The sequence below is a fragment of the Gorilla gorilla genome, chromosome 7 (assembly GCF_029281585.2).
Source record: "Gorilla gorilla gorilla isolate KB3781 chromosome 7, NHGRI_mGorGor1-v2.1_pri, whole genome shotgun sequence".
Taxonomy (NCBI): Eukaryota; Metazoa; Chordata; class Mammalia; order Primates; family Hominidae; genus Gorilla; species Gorilla gorilla.
In genome coordinates this window covers 33,851,164-33,873,943 of record NC_073231.2, presented here as the reverse complement: position 1 = coordinate 33,873,943, position 22,780 = coordinate 33,851,164, and the positions used below count along the sequence as shown (strand labels likewise).

Sequence of the window (22,780 nt, the reverse complement as noted above, 5' to 3'; positions counted from 1 at the left end):
ATAACACGCTGACACTTCTGCTTCCTTGAGTGAGGCATTAGGCTTGAATTATTATAACAGGAAATGCTAAACTACTACGGAAAGAAAAGGTGTGATTACTCATGTCAACGTTAAAAATGCTGTTTTTCATGAAGGGATTAATCACATTAATCAGCAGCCACGACACTTGCTGTGCCTGATACAAAATACTTTCCTCTTCCCCATGAATTTTCCTCCCGAAGCAGTAGGATTTCTTATATATAACCATGTGGTCCCTTCCAGTAATTAAAAACAGAAATTAAAAATATTCTTCTCTAGAGAGTGCATAAGTCTATTCCAGGTTGAGGAGGTCTCCTCACCAGGAGAGGATGAATGGAGGTGAGAGAGGGGGATGAACACTTTAAGCATGAGTGTCTCTAAGTTTCAGGCTCCAAATGCCTCACGTGTCTCACTCTAGCCCTGTTCTAGCTCTTCAGCTCCTGTTTGACTCCCAAGTATCCTGGCTTGGGGGGGATGCAGGATGGATTAGAGATGGCATGACAGAAGGGGACATTCCCGACAGGGGGCGTAGTGGGGACCAAACTCTCAAATAGCTAGGGCCCTGCTGCCTTGGCTATTGGCTGTTAGGGGTGTAGGAATTTCTGCTGGTCTGAAACAGAGAAGCCAAACCCTAAGGAAATGCTCAGGCCAGGCTGTATATGCCTTTAGCAGAATTCTGAAGTGTGAGATCTTGATGGAAGCTCTGACAAAACAAGGGGCAAAACAGGGCTGGGTGGGAAAACACCCAGTGCTCTGAAGGTTAGTCCAGAGTGAGAAGCAAAACCTGAATCCCTGAGGCAGGACTCCAGGCACTAGGAACTGAGCTGTGCAAGTCAGAGAAGGCTGGTCAGCCAGACTAACTCCCTGTTAAGCAAGGTAAGCTACAGACATAGGGCTTCTTGAGTCCCCCTTAGCAAGGCAGGGCTGAGTGTGGGAGTGGATGTGGAAGGTGGTGAGCTGGCAGATCAGGGCACTCTGTATTCCTCCTACCTACTTTCTTCCCCACCAGTTGGTTTCCTTGCATTGCTTTGAAACAAGATGCTGTCTTGTGCCTGCCTCCGTCAAAGACTGAAACCTTTGTTTAATGTTAGAAAATACCATGTTTAAAGGAGTCTCTGTTAGAGCAGCTGTACTATAGAATCAAGGAATGAATTTTGGGTAGGAAGACAGAGAACCACATTCTTGCCCAAGAATTTTTGACCTGGTATTCGTGAAATGACCTTCAGTGTGTTTACAAGTCTCCCAAACAAATCTGCAAAATTGTGTGGGTTTGCTTTAAATTCATGGAGAGAAGAATTCATTTAACTATGAATTGCCGTCATGCAGAACTATGCCCTTGAAAGTATTCACGCTTCTCATTTATAGATGAGGACTTGGCACACAGAGATGGCAGGACTTGGAGCTCCTCATCAGTAAGGCTTTTGTCTTACATCAATGTATCTCCAACATATATTAGTCAATCAAGGAACATATGTAGAGTGAATGGATGATGAGTAAATGGATGGATGATGGATGAATGAATGAATGAAGGCTTCCTGCTCTCAGTCCACTCATACTCTCACTGCATCCCCACCATGCCCCATTGACTGCTCCAACTCCAGCTTCATGTCGGGATGGTGAATGCCAAGCAGGGCAACTTCGGGATCGGGGGTAGATGCAGTGGTGCAGAAGAGCTGGGGCCTCAGGGCACAGAGGCCTCCACTGCACGAAAGCCCCACCTGGTACATTCTTCCCTTGGGGACCATCACCCTGTCCCCACTGTTCCACCACCTCTTCTCAGGAGAAGAGTGAGCTGGGGTGACCTGCGCTAGTGAAACCGGCCCTTGGTCCTGATATCCCAAGCTCACCTGTCCTGCCTCCAGCTCTGGAAATGTTTTGTCTTGTGTATTTTTCAAGACAGTGAAAGAAGACACAGTTTCATGTTTGAGGTGAGCATTTATCTTCTAGAACACCTGAAACATGGCTGTTTGATTGCTGAGTTAGACAAACATTTTGCATCTGGCATTTGGACCTCCATTATCTCCACTTTCTACCTTGCAGAGCGGTGAGGGTGGGTAACAGTGACCAGCAGTGACAAGCTGCTTTAATGTGATCATTGGCTGATTAACCAATGAAGTCTTCCTCCTTTCCTCCTTCCTTCCTCTTTCTTTCTTCCCTTCCTCCCTCTTTCTTTTCCTTTTTTCGTTTCTTTCCTCCTTCCTTACTTCTTTCCTTCATTTCTTCCTTCCTTTCCTCTCACTCTTTCTTCCTAACTATGGGCCACTGGACCAGGTGCTAGAGATACCATTGAGTAAGATACAACCTCTGTAAGAGATTGTATCTCTGGGCCATGGGCAGGGTATAGAGGGTTGTATCTCTGGACCACGGCAGGGTATAGAGGTCCCCCCAGGAGGGAGTCATCTATGCAAGCCAGAAGGTCAGGAAAGATCTCACAGGTCAAGATAAACTGACAATTGAGATGAGGCTTAGAAGACTTTGCCAAGCAAACTCATGACTAAGGGCAGCGTGGGCAAAGAGGAGAAGCATAGCCTTTGGGAAGTATAAGTAACTTAGTGTGATAGGCATGGGCCCAGTGTATGTCTGCTATTAAAAAAAAAGGTGGGAGGAGGTGTCAAGAAAACACATCAAGAGTTGATGCTAGACATTGAAATTATCCATATTATTAATCATCACAATATTCGGTACTTATGACCCATGTGGGTAATAATCTGAACTAACTAAGTAAACCACTAACTGGGAGTCTAGAAAAACTTCTAGTTTCGTGCTTGAGAGGCAGGGTGAATGGTTTTCATTGAAGACAAGGTGTTTCTATTTCCAAAGACCTTCTGATATAGCCCATTGCTCCATGAAACCCCTCTCACTGTCAGTGCAGTCATCTTCGCGGGGAAAATAGAAGGGGTTTGAGTTAATGGTTGTTAAGCTTTTAGAACAGAGCCTATTACAGAGTGTCAAGGATGTGTCTATTAAGTAAATAAGAATGAAATTTGTTGAACACCATGTGCCATGTGTGATCTTAGGTACTTATTTCATTTCCAACAACCCCGAAAGTTAGATCCAAATTCTTATTTTATATTTACAGAAACTGAAGTTCTCAGAGATTCAGTAACTTGCCTGAAGTTACTAATAAGTGGTCAAGCTGCAGTTTAAACCTAAACCCATCGAAGTACATGTTGCTTCCAGCTGGGACACCTAGCCCACTTAGGGATGGCTGGAATCCTAAGTCCTTCTGTGTCATATCTGAGTGTCGACGGAAGTAGCAGATGCCCATCCTCATGGTGAGAACCTTTTCAGACACGGGGTTGGTGACCAGTCCCCAAAAGTCAGTGCAGTGGTCCTGTGTGGGGTGCAGTGTAGGGTAGGGCTCAGCAGGCAAGGTCTTCAAGCCTGCACAGCCAGCCCCAAGCTCTGGATCTCTGATTATTATGGAATTGGATGGGAACATGATTCTAACATAACCCAAGTGCCGAAAGAGAGCAAATATTCAAATGGGAAAGCACTGATGAATGAAGGTGGAGCTTACCCAAGTTCAAATAGCTTAACATTTGCAGGATTCTCATAGGATCTTCACCCTATGGCTTTTTCCCCCCAGAAATTTCAAGAAAGGGCCATTATTAGTGATGGAAGAGGAAGGCACCTTGATACTACTTTCTAACATCCTTCAAGAAAAACCCCTGGATGTTCTGATATATTTAAGAAGAAATAAGAGATAGGAAGATAAATCAGAAGTCCAAAACCCTAGAGTTCTAAGGCCTGCTCTTTCATTAACTAACTATATGACTGGTGGCAACTCATGCTCCATGCCTCAGTTTACCCATATTTAAAATAAAAGATTTGGGCTGGATCATTTTTGGTAAATGCTCAAACTTAAAAATATTATAAGCCAATAGTGGAACAAAACTAAGTTTCTTCTGATAAATGTGTTTCTTTCTCCTGGGCTCCTTCTTCTGTCCTGTAAAAACTGCCCTGACCACCTCCTTTCACAAGAGTATTTCCTGTGCTGTGGTGAATCCTCTTTCTTCTTTTCCAGGGCCACATGCTTCTGCCCACACTAACTTCCCAAGCACTTTCAGGCATCAGTTCATTTTCCTCATATCACCTACCACAACTTGTCATTATATATTTATAGATTTGTTTGTTTTATAGAGACTGTTTCTCCTATGAGATTGCAAGTTCCATGAGAATAGCTACTATGCCTGCTTTGTTTACCAACGCATATTCACTGTCCCAGCAGTGTGTGTGGAACGTAAAAGGCTCTTGGTTAATGCCTGCTGAATAAATGAATCTCTCATCTTCCCTTTTTTGATCATTATCATAGGTATCATTTGTTAAGGGCTTACTAGGGATCAGACATTGAGCTGATGCTTTGCATGTATTACCTCATGAACGCATCACAACAACCTCACCTGGCAGGTTCCATCTGTTTTGCAGATGAAGTCACTGAGGATCCAAGAGGTCATGGAGCAAATGCACTCTAGAACCTGGATCCAAACCACAGCTGACTCACTCAGAGTCTAAGTACTGAGCCCTTGCAATGTACTACCTTGGGTCCTCAGTGACTCTGAACATTAGGTCGGACATGTAGTAGGTTCTCAGGATATGTGTACTGAATTGAGTCTCTGTGTGATGGAGCTAACAGATGGTAAATGGAGGTCAGTATTTATGACCCATGGGGCTGATAATCTGAAGCTTCAATGCCTGAGGTGGATTCTGAAATCTGGAGCAAGGATTGGTAGAGTAGAAAATCTCTTTCTAACAATGAGATTCATTCTTGTGTGTGTGGAGAGTTTAACAGAGCTCCTTTCTTCCACCGTATGAGGGTGTGACTTCAAATTTTTCTTGAAATGCACATTTTTAATTAGAAGATTGTATGTGGGTTGCCAAGCTTCTGAGAACTAAAAGGACACTTGTGCCTCGGGGACACTTACAGAGACTGGTCCCTCGGTAAGTGCATAATAAAAAATACACAGAGAGCAACTGAAATTAAACCCACAGGGAACCCATTGCACTTGGTTTCAAATACCTAAAGACTTGGCAGCTACAGAATAAAGAGAAAGAACAGAAACAAAAGTCAATGCCAGTTTGCTTAATTTGGGGTTCTTTTTCCTGAGAGTATCTTTCTGAGAATCTAGAGTTGGCAGAAATGTTGGAGACTGTCAGGTCTAAGACCCCCTCCTGCAGATGGGAGACTGAGGCCCGAAGAAGTTGTGGCAAGGTCAAAACAAGGTCAAACCAAGTGAGCTATGGGTCAGAAAGAAGAGAAGGCATCACTGTGTGCTACAGCAGGGCCCTAGGAGAAATTTGCTGGTGGTGAGGAAGATGGGGATTGGTGGGGATTGCAAGAGTAGGGGGTGGGGCGGACAGCTCTCTAGCAATATGGCTTCTGCTCTGTTCAAAGCGAAATTAGAAATTGTTCAAACAGAAAATGAGTATGTCAAGGAATATAGAGTCACTTATTACTGTTTGTCTCCAGAACATAATCTAACGGACTGTAGGAGAAATCCCAGATTCTCTTGGGCTCCTTTGCTGCCTCAAGCTCTCTTATACTTGAATCCCCCACCCTTAGACACATTGCTGTCCCTTAAACTTGAGAGTAGCACCAATAAATCTCCAAATAGCCTGGACTGAACTGGAATCAGAATAATATTAATGCACTTAAGGAAAGAATGGGTCATTGAAAAGGTGAGGAGTAGTATCTTAGAATATATAATTCAAAGGGGAGAATAGCCTGGTACATTCAGCACTGCCCAGGTGAAAGGAATACAGTATGTGAAGGACGCTAGTAGCTCTAATCACCAGAGGTATAGGGTAGGATATAGAAGTATTTCACAGGGAATTTTAATAAAATGTTTCTCCAAGCTGGATCTGATTCCATGGTTGCAAATAATCTTCATAAACTTCAATGACCAGGCCAGGTGTGGTAGTTCACACTGGTAATCCTAGTATTTTGGAAGGCCAAAGTGGGAGGATCACTTGAGGCAAGGAGTTGAAGACCAGCCTCGGCAACATAGAGAGAGCTCATCTCTACAAAATTTTTTTTTTAATTAGCCAGGTGTGATGGTACGTGCCCATAGTCCTAGCTACTAAAGAGACTGAGGCAGGAGGACCCCCTCAAGCCCAGAAGTGAGCTACAGTGAGTTATGATCGTGCCACTGCACTCCAGCCTGGGTGACAGAGCGAGACCTTGTCGCTAAAACATTTAAAAAACAAAACACAGCAAAACTTCAACAATTGATGACCTGGTGTGTGTTATTTTTAAAATCTTGATTTTAAAGCTTGATTCTAGGAATGGAGTATGAGCATGTACACAGGACTGCTGAGAGCTGGTTTGAGCACAGTGAAGAAATACGACTTGGAGCCCCATCAAAGGCAGACAGCTAGAAATCTTCACAGCGGATTTATGCTCAAGTCCAAGTCTCCTTTCCACCCTGGCAGCTCCAGCAGCCTGTCCTTAGCTTCCACTTCCTGTGTAGTTCATCAGCCCTGGATGGACATGAGTGGTCCAGTCACTGGGGAAAGAGATCATTCTTGCTATAAATACATGGATGGTGTGGCTTCGGTGTCCACCCCTGTGAAGTGAGTTGTTGAAACGATATCTTAGGAAGTCTATGAACCTGTGATATGGTTTGGCTGTGCCCTCACCCAAACCCCATCTTGAATTCCCACGTGTGGTGGGAGGGACTCAGTGGGAGGTAATTGAATCATGGGAGCAAGTCTTTCCTGTGCCATTTTCGTGACAGCGAATAAGTCTCACAAGATCTGATGGTTTTAAAAAGAAGAATTCCCCTGCACAAGCTCCCTCTCGTTGCCTGCTGCCATCCATGTAAGATGTGACTTGCTCTTCCTTGCCTCCACCATGATTGTGAGGCTTTCCCAGTCACGTGGAACTGTAAGTCCAGTTAAACCTCTTTCTTTTGTAAATTGCCCAGTCTCGGGTATGTCAGCAGCGTGAAAACAACGGACTAATACAACCCAATAGGGGAGGATCTGATCCCAAAGCCTGATCATGCTCTGAGGCAACAAGCCCCACTTTAGAGACACCTTAGCAGGCAGCCATTCTTCACCAGGTGGCCCCATTCTCCATCCCCCAAGCACCGTCTTCTCAGTGCTGCCCCCTGCTGGTAGGCTTCTCTCACTCTGCAGTGCTGGGATCCATGGCTGGCCATGACAGCAAGGCTTACCTGCCCTTGCCACTCGTTTTCTCCTGACTGTGGTTAAGCCTCTTCACCTCTCTACGTCCCTGAGTTTCTGTTGTTTCATATACACAAGAAAAATGCTGCTTCAGAACCTTTCTCAGAGCCCAAATGAGAGCATGTCTAGGAAAAGATTTTAAAAGCATCCATCGTTTTACAGATGTGATAGGCTGGTAACAACTCCATCAACACACATTTCTAAAGATGCTCCATGTACACTCATCGGTGTAATGCAAATCCCATGAAGATCCCCCTCTCCAGCCATTTGCCTTGAAACAGATACCTTGGACACCTGTCCAAGACAGGTGGCCAGATGCCAAGAGATCTGAGGGTGACCTTATTTTGTCCACCTTAGTGTTTTATTACAAAAAAAGAAAAGTATTGATTTACTTCCATTAACAAACCAAGTCTTATCTCCTAAACATAAGTCCATTTCATCCTTGTTCTTTTTGGAATACTGAAAATGACCATGAAGAATCTAATTCACAAAGCATCATGCACTTGAAGACGATCCTAATGGTACCTTTCAGTTTGCTCATCAGTAGACAAATTAAAATTATCTCGATTCCTATATATCATTCCCTACATTTTACCGTGTCCCATGTATCATTGTTTTTACTTCATTAGCTAAAAGTTCAAAGCATTAGAAACCATTCTTACCTTTCTTTCTCCCTTCTTTCCTTCCTTCCTTCCTTCCTTCCTTCCTTCCTTCCTTCCTTCCTTCCTTTCTTTTCTTCCTTTCTTCCTTTCTTTTTCTTTTTTTGAAAACAGGGTCTCACTATGTTGCCCAGACTGGTTTAGAACTCCACAGCTCAAGTCATCCCTCCACCTCTATCTCCCAAGTAGTTGGGATTACAGGTGTGAACCACCATGCCCATGTCTGGACCAATTTTTCTTTAATACCCAACAGCACAATTTGGGAATCTCTGTTTTCTTACAACTCGTCTACTACCAGACCATTTAACAGCTGTTCTGAACTAAAGGTGGGTATATTCACTTGCTTAGAACTTCTGCTTAAAATTTATTTATAATGCAGTTGTCCTAATAATAGTGTAGCTGTCCCAGTTGTCATAGTAGTATGGTATTTATAACATGACTAAATAAATCCCAAATATGGCTAAGATTCTGGAGGAGGAAATGAAGAACACTGAACTCTCTCATCCTTCCCACTGACTTCTTTAGAAGGTTCTGATGATTAATCTCCATGCCGGATACCTTGTGGCCCCAGCCTCTAAGAGCCTTTGGTCTATGTCCTTAAGGCAGATGCACATACAGTGAAATAGTGTTCACAATAAAGCTGGTGCTGCAAAGGATAAAACATGCTTATGTGATAAATCTTGGCAGGAAAGCAACATAATTCCCACTCATAAAACATTTTTCTCAGTCCACTCTCTGTGCCATTCTGAAAAAATCCGGAAATCACACCAGCATTCTTTATTTTTAGCCCATCCAAAATTTCACTCACTTTAGGCGTGTGGGCAAGGAGCTATCTTTAGAATCATCAACCAAATGCATTGGAATCACAGATTATTAGGGCCTGGGTAACTCTCTACATGATTTGTGTTTTCTTAGCCTGGGAACCCCAATATAGAAAACTCAGCTGGAATGGGGACCCAAAGAGAAGTCAAGTGAGTGAGTCACTTGACTTCTCTGGGACCCAAAGTCTTGTCAAGTTGGTTTCTCCCATTGTCTGCTGCTCAGACACTGTCATGTAATCTTAGGTTTTTAAGGAGCAACTGGACAACCACAGATCCTGCACAACCACGGATCCAGGCCAACCCTATCATTTTGCAGATGAAGCAACAGAAGCCCACAGGGACGAAGTGACCAGCTCAGAACCTCCAGCAGTCACTGGCCAGGCCAGGAAAAGAATTCAGGTCTCCTGACTTCCAAATAAGTGTCCTTTCCATGGCATATGCATAAGATATGGTTACAATGGAAACTACTTTTTTTCTTATCCCATTAGCCAGAAAAGTTCATCTGAGAAACAGGTGACTGATGGGAAAGTTTGCCTACTGGAGGCATGAGGAAATCAAGTGACTTTATCATAATTAGACAGTAGTTCTTTTCTTTGACTGAAGAGGAGAGTGAAAAGTGCAAGGAGAAACAAGACAAAGAACGACTGCCTAGAAGTTACTCCATTATGGTTTGCTGCACTGTCCTATCCGCAAAGATACTTGCCTGCCACTCCTTGCCTGTGTGACTTCCAGTGAGTCACTTGACTTCTCTGGGCCTTGGAAGCTCTTGTGCTCTCTGAGAGCACAGCAGAGGCCCTGTTCTGGCCATTGGACATCATGAAGATCTGTTGTCCTCCCCAGACGGACACACCCCAGACCAGCACCTTCTTTTCTTCCTTGTCTCAGTACTTCTTATAGAGCCAGGATATCCTTAATGTTTTGTGGGGGCTTTTTTTGGGGGGGGTGTGGGGGGGGGGGTGGGGAGGGTAGGTATTTTGTGCATTGAATAATTGTCTTCCCAAATGGATATTTTTTGGGGGCTTTGACTGTGTCTTTTTGCTTCTTTTAACATGTTTCTTGCTGGGTCTTGTCTCGCTTATAAGGCAGGAACCCAGACCCCTGGAACGAGTCGCACTCTGGTATTTCCAGAAGCCCTGGATGGCTTTATATGTGCTCCCATACAATTAGTTCAGCCATCTTTGTCTCCTAACACTGTTCCAGAACTCTCTGCGCAGGCCATGACATCTTCCTGGCATCACTGATACTTCCACTGGGCACTGCTATGCCCTCTTGTCACTGCCTTACCAGCTGCAGAAAATGACTATAGTTGCTCCCTTTATTTTCTTTCTTTTTCTGATGTGTGTGTATTTCCAATTTCCCCCCTCCCTTTCTGCTACTATTTATTTAGTCCCCAGGTGACTGGATATCGAGATAGGATTGTGACTGCACTGGAAAAGGAATAAACACCACCCAGAGCTGGAAACACTGACCATGAGACGTGGAGTCTTTCTTCCTGCCGGGAAGGGACAGACATTTTCATTTGTAGAAGGGCTAGTTGTATAAGGTAAGAGCATGCTGCTGCTGTTATCATTTAAAAGTTTAATTATGGAAAGAAGGGTATATGTGGATGTTAAATAATAAAAAAGGTGGAATATTGCTCATTCAACACCTATCTCAAGCCTCTGAGCTTGCCTTTCTGAGCTACAGGATAGAAAACTAAAATTAGATTTCCTAATTCTTCTTCCAGCTAGGGAGCTTCCTTGAGAAATGGTGTAGTACAAGTCCTGAAATTAAGATTAAATAGCATGGGGAGGCCTCAAATGGCCTAATCTCAAGTCCCCTGCCCACTCTGCTGTGGCAGATAAGGTCCCCTAACCAAACAGCCCTCCTTGTCAGGGAGACCAGGCCCAGTGTCTGCTTATCCCTGAGTGGTGGGCTTCAGGCCCCTGCCAGCACACAGAAATATTCAGACAAGCCACATGCATCCTCTCGTGGGAAGCAGGCCTCACCTCACCCTCTTTTATTGGAAAGACTGCCTCCCACAGACCCTGTTTGTTCATTGTGCTCCCAAATAGAATCCCCATATGGCCCTGTACGGTATGCACTGTCCTCCTCCCCTGGACAGTGAGTGTATATGACTAATAAACTGATGTTTATTTCATCTATCCGGTGCTGGGTGCCATATGTTTGACCATTCCTATAACCCTAGAGGGCTAGGGAAACCCTCCCTCAACAAGTACCTGAAGAGGAAGTGATTGAAATACATGGCTCTAGCAAATAGGTGGTCTTGCATGAGATTTTGGGGCAGAAGTAAGAAACATGGGAGTAGCAATGTGGAGAGTACAGAGACAGAGGCATCTGTTCTTCCAGGGGAGCCATGGAGAAAATGGTAGTTTTCACCATGGAATACTATGCAGCCATAAAAAGGAATGAGATTATGTCCTCAGCAGGGACATGGATAAAGCTGGAAGCCATTATCCTCAGCAAACTAACACAGGAACAGAAAACCAAACACTGCATGTTCCTGCTTATAAGTGGGAGCTGAATGAAGAGAACACATGGACACAGGGAGGGGAAAAACGCATAGTGGGGCCTGTTGAGGGGTGGGAGGGAGAGCATCAGGAAGAATAGCTAATGGATGCTGGGCTTGATACCTAGGTGATGGGTTGATCTGTGCAGCAAACCACCGTGGCACACATTTACCTATGTAACAAACCTGCACATCCTGCACATGTACCCAGGAACTTAAAATAAAAGTTGAGGATAAAAAAGAAAATTTTGCTGTTCATTCCCTTAATAATATAATAATAATAATTTGGTTGCAATGGTAGGTGGCAACACTTCTATTTCTAGCAGAACAGTCCTGCACTATGGTGGGGCTTTGCTCTTGGCTCTGCTAAATCTGGCTTCCCTTTCTCCTGGCTACGTAGAATCAAACAATCCACATGCATCCTCTCGTGGGAAGCAGGCCTCACCTCACCCTCTTTTATTGCAAAGACTACACTGCTTCTCTGGATCTTTAGAGTTTCCATAAGCTAAGTGACATATTTTCATAAACTGCTTTTTACTTAAACTACCTGAAGTGGATTCAGATGTCTGTAATTAAAAACTGGATGATACAAGTGGCTTAACAGCACAAGGTTTTATTTTTCTCACAAACCATAAAGTCTGGAGGCAGACAGTTGTGGGATTGTGCAGCTATTGAGTCCATGGTAGCATCACTTTGCCAGGCCTCTTCCATCTTTCTGTAAAGCATTTGTCCTCATGGTTGCAAAGGTGGTTGTTCCACCTTCAGTATCACATCTGCATTCCAAGCAGGAAGAAGAAAGTGGCGTGGGAAAAAAGTATAGATCTGTTTGCTTTTGCTGGGTAATGGGTAACAAACAATCCCCCAAACCTGGTGGCATAAAACAACAATCATTGTGTCAGATGAGTGGTCTTCAGTTCTGCTTAGTTCAGCTGGTCTCTGTGGGTCTCACTCACACATCTGCAGACATCTGGTGGGTTGGCTGTAGGTTGGAAGATCTAGTATGAATCATTCATGTGTCTGGTTATTGACATGCTGTTGGCCAGAGAGACAGGAGTTCCCAGGTCACATGTCCCTTATCATACAGTAGGCCAGCCCTGGTGTCTTCACATGGCAGTTTCAGGTTTCCAAGAACAGCAAGAGAAGGGAATCTCCATCATGCAATCTGTTTTTGTTTGCATCTTGTTTGCTATTGTACCATTGGCCAAAGCAATTCACAAGACCAAGCCCAGAGTCAAAGGGTGAAAAAATAAACTGCTTTTCAATGAGAGAAGTTGCAAAGTCAATTCCAAAAGTGTGACAAGGGGAAGAACTTGTGGCCATTCTTGCAATCTAACACAGAGCGGCACCAAATTAGGAGAGCAAAACTTTCCCGGAAATCCCCGCCAGACCTCTCACTATTTCTCTTTGATCAGAACTGCAGTTGGGCCTATGATCACCCTCGTCAGCAAGAGGGCTGTGAATGCAGTGTTTATTTTTTTGTTTGCTTGTTTGTTTGTTTTTAAAATCTGGGCTGTTTCTCCTTTTGGAACAGAGTTGTAGTTCTGTGAGTGATCGGGGTGAGAGAATGGGAACTGGAATGAATTTTTTTTTTTTTTTTTTTTTGAGAGGAAGTTTCAGGTTTCACTCTTGTTGCCCCAGGTTGGAGTGCAGTGGCGCAATCTCAGCTCACTGAAGCCTCCACCTCCCGGGTTCAAGCGATTCTCCTGCCTCAGCCTCCCAAGTACCTGAGATTACAGGCTTCTGCCACCACGCCTGACTAATTTTTTGTGTTTTTAGTATAGACGAGGTTTCATCATGTTGGCCAGGCTGGTCTCAAACTCCTGACCTCAGGTGATCCACATGCCTCGGCCCCCCAAAGTGCTGGGATTACAGGTGTGAGCCCCCATGCCTGACCGGGAACTGGAATGAATATTAGCAATGTCTGCCATGCATAACATGAGGAGCTACAGTGGAGCCACCTCTGTGCAACTGCACTCTCATTCTGTTTTCTACGGAAGATAGGGTGGGGGACTGATGCCACAGTCTCCACCATTCAATGGCAAAGGCTTTGTAACTGTGCAACTCTCTTTTGAGCATTTCGTGATTGGTTCACCAGACTGACTCAGACATCACAGTGGGTCAAGCTTAGTGTCTCTCTCCCCTTAACACACAAAACACGTGTCTCACTATTACCTCCTCCTCCCCTAAATAACACCCACCACACACACAGCACGCATGCTAGACCGTGGTAGAAGAATGAGCTGTCATTGCTATGCAGTCCTTTTTGTGGCACAGGCCCTGGGGCTGATCATGGTTAGTCCAGCATGTCATTGTCATTCCTGCTGTTTCATAGTCATGAGACACAAAGCACAGACAACTAACAGCACACTGGCTCAGGCGCTCCTTATGGTCTAGAGAATCTGTGTGCTTTTGTACAGGAGTCCAGCCTCTTTCTTTGTGTGCCCTTTTGAAAAATTGAAATGTTCTTGAAGTCTGGAGACAAACTTCTGGGTGAACTGCATCTGAACTTTTAAAATTCTTTTTTTTCCCCCTCTTGGTTAAATCTCAATGGAGCCAGAGACGATCATCATTTTCATGAACACAAGCTAAAGGTTTTTGTTGCCTGTTGAGCGAAGTAGCTGCTTCCTATTGCAAAAGAGCTGATTCCTATTCGCACTGCGCTGGCGTTTTCATTAAAATTCCCATTATCCTCTTACTTACAATGCAGTTATAGATGGAAATTGTCCTGACTGTGTTTCTCAAGCAAAATCGCTCCTGATTCAAAATATGAGAATGGAATAGAAGGGGGAGAGCCATACTTCTCCCAATATAAATCATCTTGATAAGGAAAAGATATATTTTTTTGGTCCTGGTGTTCATAACCATTTTACATCAGTATTGTTAGCTTCATCAGCCACGCAGGAAAATAATGGATTAAAACAGAGTCATGGTGGTGGACATAGAGGTGGTAGTCCCTAAAGATGCTCTGATAATAATGGCAACCTGTTTGTTAAGGGTCTCCTCTAAGCCAGACCCCACCCCAGAGCCCATAACTTATCCATACAGCCTGGGGAAACTCCATACACTACCAACTGGCCTTTGATTGGTCTCATCGGGAAAGTGGGAGGACAGCCTTGTCACAGCATAGTGGTGCCAGTTCTGGCTCTGCCACGTGTTAGGTGACCTTGGCCAAGGAATTTATGCTCTCTGAGCCTCAGTTTTCTCACCTGGAAACCAAAGCTAATCCATTGCTAATGATGCCTTCCCTATCCTCCTTCTTCAGAAGAGTAGCAATGGAGTGAATGCATTTGAAAGTGCTTTGTTGACTAGAAAGCTCTATCCCATCAAAGAAAGGTGGATTGCCAAAGGTGGTAGAAAAAAAAAAGGTGGGTGAATCAGCCATCTCCAGTACAACCAAGTCAAATCATTCTCCTCAGAGAAGGGTGCCAAGCCTGTGCTCCCAGCCTCTACTGGGGAAGCATTAAGCCCTGTCTGAGTCCATTTTTTTGCATTGCTATAAAGGATTGACTGAGGCTGGATAATTTGTAAAGAAAAGACATTTATTGGGCTCATTGTTCTGCAGGCTGTACAAGAAGCATGGTACTAGTATCTGCCTCTAGTGATGCCCTCAGGCTGCTTCCATTCATGGCAGAAGGTGAAGTGGGAGCAGGGATCACATGATGAGAGAGGGAGAAAGAGAGAAAAAGGAAGTGGTGCCAGGCCTTTTACAACAGCGAGTTCTCAAGGGAACAAACAGAGCGAGAACTCACTCATTAAAGAGAGGAGGGGACCAAGCCATTCAAGAGGGCTCCATCCCCATGAGCCAAACACCTCCCACCAGGCCCTACCTCCAATAGGGGGGATCACATTTCAACATGAGATTTGGAGGAGACAACATACAAACCACATCAAAGCCCTTTGCTTTATGCAATGGTGGCTACCATCGCCACCATTTTTTAGTGCTGACTGAGCCAAGAAAAGTCAATCATGCATTATTTCATATAATCCTTGAAACAAAACTGCTGTGATTATACAGGTAAAGAAAGATATTGAGGCTCAGAAAAGTTACCTAATACAACATCACATATCACAACACTAGTAAGCAGGGAGGCTGGGTTTCCGATGCATGCATGTCTGACCCCAAAGACTATGTTCTTAACCATCATCAGTTACTTTTACTGGGGAAGAATAAGAAATTCAACCCCTTGAAAGGTAAATATCTGTGGAGAAAGAAACTCAGAATTGCCGAGAGTCCAACTCAGCCTGACCCAACAAACTAACCTCCTCTCTATCTCTCTTTGGAAACAAAGTCTTTAAAATTTTTTTTTCTTCCAAAATCACCTTCAATTAAGTTCTATTTTTGCAAACATTCATTGAGTGCTTGTTAGGTATTAGGCATACAAACATTCTGTGTGTGTATGTGTATAAATCTATTTAATCCTTATGACAATCTATGAGGAAGATACTTTTTTTTTACTTTACTTTAAGTTCTGGGATACATGTGCAGAACGTGCAGGTTTGTTACACAGGTATACATGTACCATAGTGGTTTGCTGCATCTGTCAACCCATCATCTAGGTTTTAAGCCCCGCATGCATTAGGTATTTGTCCTAATGCTCTCTCTCCCCTTGCCCCCGACCCCGCAATAGGCCCCAGTGTGTGATGTTCCCCTCCCTGTGTCCATTTGTTCTCATTGTTCAGCTCCCTCTTATGAGTGAGACCATGTGGAGATACTATTATTGTTGTCATTCTAAGGATGATAAAACTGATGCTGAGGAAGGGTATGACACTTGTCTAAGGTGACAAGGCTATTAAGTGACAGAGACAGATTCCAACCCAGGCAGTCTGATTTCAGAGCCTGTGCTGCTACATTCTATGCACAGTAAAAACGTTTGAAAGAATACACATCAAATTACTAGCAGTTATCTCTGCAGATCTGGATTTGGGTGGGAAATGCAGAAATGGAGGCTTTTACTTTATTTTTGTCGTTACTTAAATATCTGGACTTTTTTTTTTTCTTCTTTGAGACAGGGTCTTACTCTGTCATCCAGGCTGGAGTGCAATGGCATGATCATAGCTCACTGTGGCCTCAACCTCCCGGGCTTAGATCCTCCCACCTCAGTCTCCTGAGTAGCTGGGACTGTAGACACGTGCCACCATGCCCAGCTAATTTATTTTTGTATTTTTTGTAGAGACTAGGTTTCGTCATGTTGCCCAGGCTGGTGTCTAACTCCCGCACTCAAGCAATCTGCCCGTCTCAGACTCCCAAAGTGCTGGGAATACAGGTGTGAACCACTGTACCTGGCCACTCTGGACATTTTTACAATGTGCAAATATTATTTGTATAATTAAAAAGTACCTATATATTTAAATATCTTTTGCAATCTAATTTATAAATGAATTTAAAATTATTTATAGTGATGGGACTGAGATTTTCTAGGGGATTCCGGAAATGTAGAAAAGATGTCAAGGGTGACATGGTTGTGATGAAGCTGGACTCAGTACTTACCAGGTACGTCTAGCACCTCCAGGGCCAAGGCTTTCCTCCCCCAGCCTTGATCCGGGTGCGTGGCCAGCAGACAGGCAGAGCAGGGGGCTCTATGGCTGCATTATGTGGATTTATATCCACTGTGAACCAGAGGGCAAATGGGAAAATGTAAATTTTGGCAGCTGCTTTTGTGGGTACTGACCTCGAGGGAGTCATTCAGCTCCAGACCTCACCCTGGGAGTGATTTCCCACATCCGCTGTAATTTATTGACAAGAGTTGTTTCTCTTCCTGATACTGAAGGAATTGCCCAGCACAGTTTTGAACAAAGCACCACATGGGTCAAAGTGACGCACTGAATCATCATTTCCTCACACCACCAGCCCTGCCCAGGGTCATGTTTTTCCCTCCATCCTTTCTCATTCTTGAAGACACTGGCAGCACAAATCATCTGCAGTCATTTTCCATTGTCCTTCTGCCAGACTGAAAGGCAAATCCCCATCTCCCAGTCTTGACCCAGCCTGGCAGCTGTGACTTTGGGGCATTATTCCTTGCTGCCTCGTTGCAGGCAAAGCTTTTTAAGATAAGCATTTCCCATATTACATGATGTTAACTTAGAAATATGGAGATTTCAAATTGTCCTGTCCCAGATGTCATAAAATTAAACAGACTCTACCTTTCCATGTTTTGGACAGACTAATGAAACCACGGTATGTGTGTGTATGTATGTGTGTATATATATATATATATATTTTTTGAGACGGAGTCTTGCTCTGTCACCCAGGCTGGAGTGCAGTGGCTTGCTCTCGGCTCACTGCAAGCTCCGCCTCCCGGGTTCACGCCATTCTCCTGCCTTAGCCTCCCAAGTAGCTGGGACTACAGGCGCCCACCACCATGCCCAGCTAATTTTTTTGTATTTTTTAGTAGAGACGGGGTTTCACCATGTTAGCCATAATGGTCTCGATCTCCTGACCTCATGATCCGCCCGCCTCAGCCTCCCAAAACGCTGGGATTACAGGTATGAGCCACTGCGTCTGGTCCAGACTTTCTTGTTCATTGGTCATGAATAATAATGTAAGTCCCGTTTATTGCTGCTGGTTTCACATAGCTCAAATCCATACAAGAAAATGCTCTTTCTTCTGAGTCACATTTAAATTTTATTCATATTGAACTTTAAGACTTCTCCTTTCTTTGGACAAGATCTATGCTAAATCAATCTGTAGAGCCAATGGTTCTTTTCCCTAATTCTATCAAGTGGTCCCTTTAAAATGAATTTGTTGAGCATCACATTGTAACTGAGCTTGTGAAAGTTTAACCGCTCTTCATAACAAGATCTGCTGGTTCACTAACTGCAAAAACAAACAGAAAAAAAGAGTAAGAGAAAATTGAAAAGTCTCCATTTGATCTCGTATATTGAATTTACTTCCCATCTTCTAACAATGGAATGATATTCAATCTCCACTAGAACAGCACTTTGGCATCTATGACTTGGAGGACGTGTAATGCTAGGAAAATAGCCTTTTAGGGCCGTAGGGACTGCTGATGTATCTGTGATCCTATAAAGCTGCTTGTGGACAATGCATAACAGAGTCAGGGTTCAGTTTTATATAAGTTGGTGAAAATAAATAGCATATGCTGTTACTTGGGACTTTTTATCCTCAGATCTCCATGGATCTGGAATACTAAGACTATACAAAGTTTCCATTTGGTCTCATGGTTGTCTATTTACAACACAATTAAAATGCCTGCAGCTGGGAAGAAGTGCCTGCACACTGGCGCTCCTTGTGGTCAGCTGCTGTTGTAATGGGATGCCCCAGGGAGCTGGCTCCCCTACAGACCAGAAGAAGGTTTGAAATAAAGGGAGTGGCGCTTCCACTCACCCTGCACCAGAGCCTGAGCTCTCACTTGCTTGTGCTCACCAGGAGTGACCGAAGATCCGACCCTCTGGCTTCCCAAGATGGAACCCAGTACTTGACTCCAAGCATCACAGGTACCTTTGTATGAAAATGGAAGTGGTGACTACCTGGTGACCTCCCTACCCTGCCAACTCCCCTCCCCAGAATGTGTCCGATCACGCCTCCCAAGCTTGAATTATCTTCAAGGAGTCCTTCACTCTAACAAATCAGTCTTAAAATTGAAATATGCCGGTAGAGGCAGCTCCTCATCTTTCCATCGCATTAAGATGCAAATGACTGACATCAAATGCTTTCCTGACAGCTGGTTTTGCTGGGGCACACTCTGGGCTATGTGAGGGAAGGAAAACACAGAAATGGAAGCAGAGGTCTTGGTTTTAATCTTGAATCTTGTTCTCTTTGTTCAGAAATTCTTTGGGCTGTGAGGGCAGTGCTGGGAGAACGAGGAGTCCACTGGTTACATGTTCTTCCCTCTGTCAAGTGCTTTGCTTAGGCTCTCAATTTTATAGCCTCCTTTTCAATCTCTGCTATCTTTTGCCTTCCCAGAGAGGTCACTTGCGAATGACCAGATCTAATGTGCACAACCTGACATATTTTCCCCTTGGATGGCATCTTCCTCCCTCACAGTTTTCTTTCTTCCTCTGGGATATCACTTGTTTGGGTGATTTACAGTAGAAATTTTTCCTTTGTTTATACAGAGGATGCCACGACTTCTCGGGAAGTGAGTTAGGCCCCTGTCATCCCTGTTCTAACAGTGTAGTGACGGAAATAAATGAGGGAGGGTGACTCCCCCACCTGCTGTTCCAAACAGGGAAGAGGGCTCTGTGGTCTTCTCTGAGCTGAGCCTGTAGTTGCACTTCTCAAGTGCAGGAAAGGTCAGTGAAGTGGACACCAGCTCTCTGCCAGTTTGTTCTGAGAACTGAGAACGCTGGTTTCATAACCGATTGCATGAAGCTGAAGAAATCAGCCTCTGCTAGGGCTGGCACCAGAAGCATCGGTTCCCCAGATCTTCATGTATTTTTCCCTACTTTGTGCCATTCTCTCTCTCCTTCTGGACCATTTCTTCCTCCCCCTTCTCACATACGCATTGCCCTACCCTCTCTTGTCAAATCATGCTCACAGAATATGACCTTAAACGTGCTCTTGGTAAATTATAAATCACTGGAAAGAGCTTTGGCTCTCCCCTTTCCCGGGGTATTACACTTTAACAAGGATCAAAGGCTTAAATTAAAAGAATTAGTCTCTCATTGGGGGTTCTAAGCCACCAATATAGGAGAAAAATTATTAAAGGAGAGGTACCATCAGGCATCCCAATATCCTTGAAATTATATACTTAGAAGATGACTTGAAAAGGTAGAATTGAAGTCGTGGATGATTCTTCATCATGCCTTGTCTCTGCTGTGATGTTTCTAACATAGAACCACTTATATCCCGCAGTCTTCTAAAGAATTCATTTAATCCAATCTCCAAGATAGTGTCTGAGGCCCTACTGGGACATTCCTGATTTGTGTTCAATCAATAGTTCAAAAATCAGAGAATTCACTGCCTTCCTAGGCAAGGCAACTCATTGACAGACATTCCCAAATATGAGTAAGTTCGCCTGTTCCATTTACTCACTGGTCTTTAGCTCATTCTTAAAGCCTTGTGGGTTACATCTACTCTCTCTTGCATATGATAGTCTTCCAAAGAGCTGAAGACAATGGTCACATCCTCAAAGCCTGGTTTATTCTTCTGCAAATTGAGAGTTACTCTGGCAGAGTGAATTGAGCAAAAAATCCACAGGAGGGATATACCCCTGTGGATGTGATGGCTTTAAAATGTGGCCATAAATTAGATGTATTCTGAGATAGTGATATGGTTAGGCTCTGCGTACAAATCTCATGCTGAATTATGATCTTCAGTGTTGGAGCAGGGGCCTGGTGGGAGATGATTGGATCATGGGGGCAGATTTCCCCATTGCTGTTCTCCTGATAGTGAGTGAGTTCTCACGAGATCTAGTTGTTTAAAGTGTATAGCACTTGCCCCTTCTCTCTCTCTCTCTCTCTCTCTCTCTCTCTCTCTCTCTCTCTCTCTCTCTCCTGATCTGCCATGGTAGGAAATGCTTGCTTCCCCTTTGCTTTCTGCCATGATTGTAAGTTTCCTGAGGCCTCCCAGCCACGCTTCCTGTACAGCCTGCAGAACTATGAGTCAATTAAGTCTCTTTTATCCATAAATTACCCAGTCTTAGGTAGTTCTTTATAGCAGTGTGAGAATGGACTAATATAGATAGACTCTATTGTTTTCCCCCTTTGAAGCTGAATGGCTTGTGACTGCTTTAGCCAACAGAATATGGTGAAGTGAAGCCATATATCTGTCACCTTGTTTGCTAGAACACTTGCTCTCAGAGCTGCAAGCTGACATTTGAGAAATCCAACTATCCTGGGCTGCCATTATGTAAGGAAGCCCAAGCCACAGAAAGAGGCTCCAGGAGGCAGTACCAGCTGAGCCTAGTCTTTGGTCACCCCAGCCAAGGCACTTGACATGTGAGTAAGGAAGTCCCCAGATGATTCCAGCCCTTAGATATCTGAGTCATCTCCAGCCATTCTAGTCCTACCATATGAAACTCCAGATATTATAAAGACAAATCATCCCTGTTGTGCCTTGCCCAAATTCCTGAGTCACAGAATCCATGAATGTAACAAAATGATTGTCATTTTACACCATTAAGTTTGGGGTTGGTTTATTACACAGCAAGAGATTACTGGAACAGAGATCAACCACTAAATCACCTTGGCCTTGATCACTTCCGCCTGAGAGTGACATTAACACTGAATTCCCTTATTTCTTCAACTTGGTTATTAAATTTATTAATCTTACATTTAAATGACAACTTCCTCCAGAGTACCAAAGAAAGACGGAGATGTCATAAACTGCAGGAAGTAATCACAGGAACAGATAATGAATCAAAAACAGCGCCAAGAGAATTCAAGTCTCTAAATGTTGTGTCTAACTCCTTGCTGCTTTATGTTACACTCCTGATGCAAAGTCTTCATTTGAGCTCATTTATTTGGATAATAAAGACTTCAGAATCCTCAGTCCATCATCCAGTATTAATTATGTCACTTTTTTTTTCTTTTGAAACGGAGTCTCACTCTGTCATCCAAGCTAGAGTGCAGTGGTGTGATCTTGGCTCACTGAAACTTCCACCTCCTGGGTTCAAGCAATTCTCCTGCCTCAGCCTCCTGAGTAGCTGGGATTACAGGTGCATGCCACCATGTCCGGCTCATTTTTATATTTTTACTACAGACAGGGTTTCACCATGTTGGTCAGGCTGGTCTCAAACTCCTAACCTCATAATCCACTCTCCTTGGCCTTCCAAAGTGCTGGGATTACAGGCATGAGCCACCACACTTGGCCTTTTTAAATTTCTGATTGCATTTATTTTAATGCTGAATTTACTCCTCTGCCATAAGTTTTTGTTTCTTCAATTTCTTCTGGGACATCTTTTTCCTCTGGGCAACTTCCTTTTCTGGTTTAGGAACAATCCGTTCCTTTTCAGTAAGGATCATCTCAATGTGGCAGGGAGAGCTCATGTACGGATTAATCCGACTATGAGCTCTGTAGGTCCAACGGCGCATCTTAGGCGCTTTGTTCACTAGGATATGCTCAATGACCAGAGAATCTACGTCTAAACCCTGAAGTTCAGCATTACTCTCTGCATTTTTAAGAATGTGCAGCAAAAATTCAGCACTTTTTTGGGCCACCGACCTTGTGTCCAGCCCCACTGCTTGGCCTAGGCACATCTGCCAGCTCCACCATTATAACGTCGAAATGGTACACACTGTTTCTGTAAAGTGACATTTTTCAGATACTTCGTGGCTTTTTGTATATGCATACCCTTGATGGCCTGGGCAGTTTCACGAGTGTTCTTAAAGAGAACACGAAGATTTGAACCTCTTGATTTGCATGATTTTGTGCGGTTGTCAGGGTCAAAGTGAATAGTGAACCATTTTCACAGATTGCCTCAGGCTGCTTAGGGAAACAGCTAATTATGCCATCTTCAGCCTTGCATCTTCAGAGAGAGAGAATCCAACTTGGATGCAAAACCTGGGTACGTCCTTCAGTCTTCTGAGCTCTCAAACACAAGTGATGATAATATCTGCCTTGCAAGACTGTGGTAAGGATGAGAAATCAAGTAAGAAAACTGCACCAGGTGTGCACTACTGCT

The 22,780-nt window shown here is 44.0% G+C and overlaps 1 pseudogene; it reads right to left on the bottom strand.

The window, feature by feature from the left end:
* Positions 1 to 22,007: 22,007 nt before the first annotated feature.
* On the bottom strand, positions 22,008 to 22,523 carry LOC101148816 (large ribosomal subunit protein uL22-like; annotated as a pseudogene).
* Positions 22,524 to 22,780: the final 257 nt, after the last annotated feature.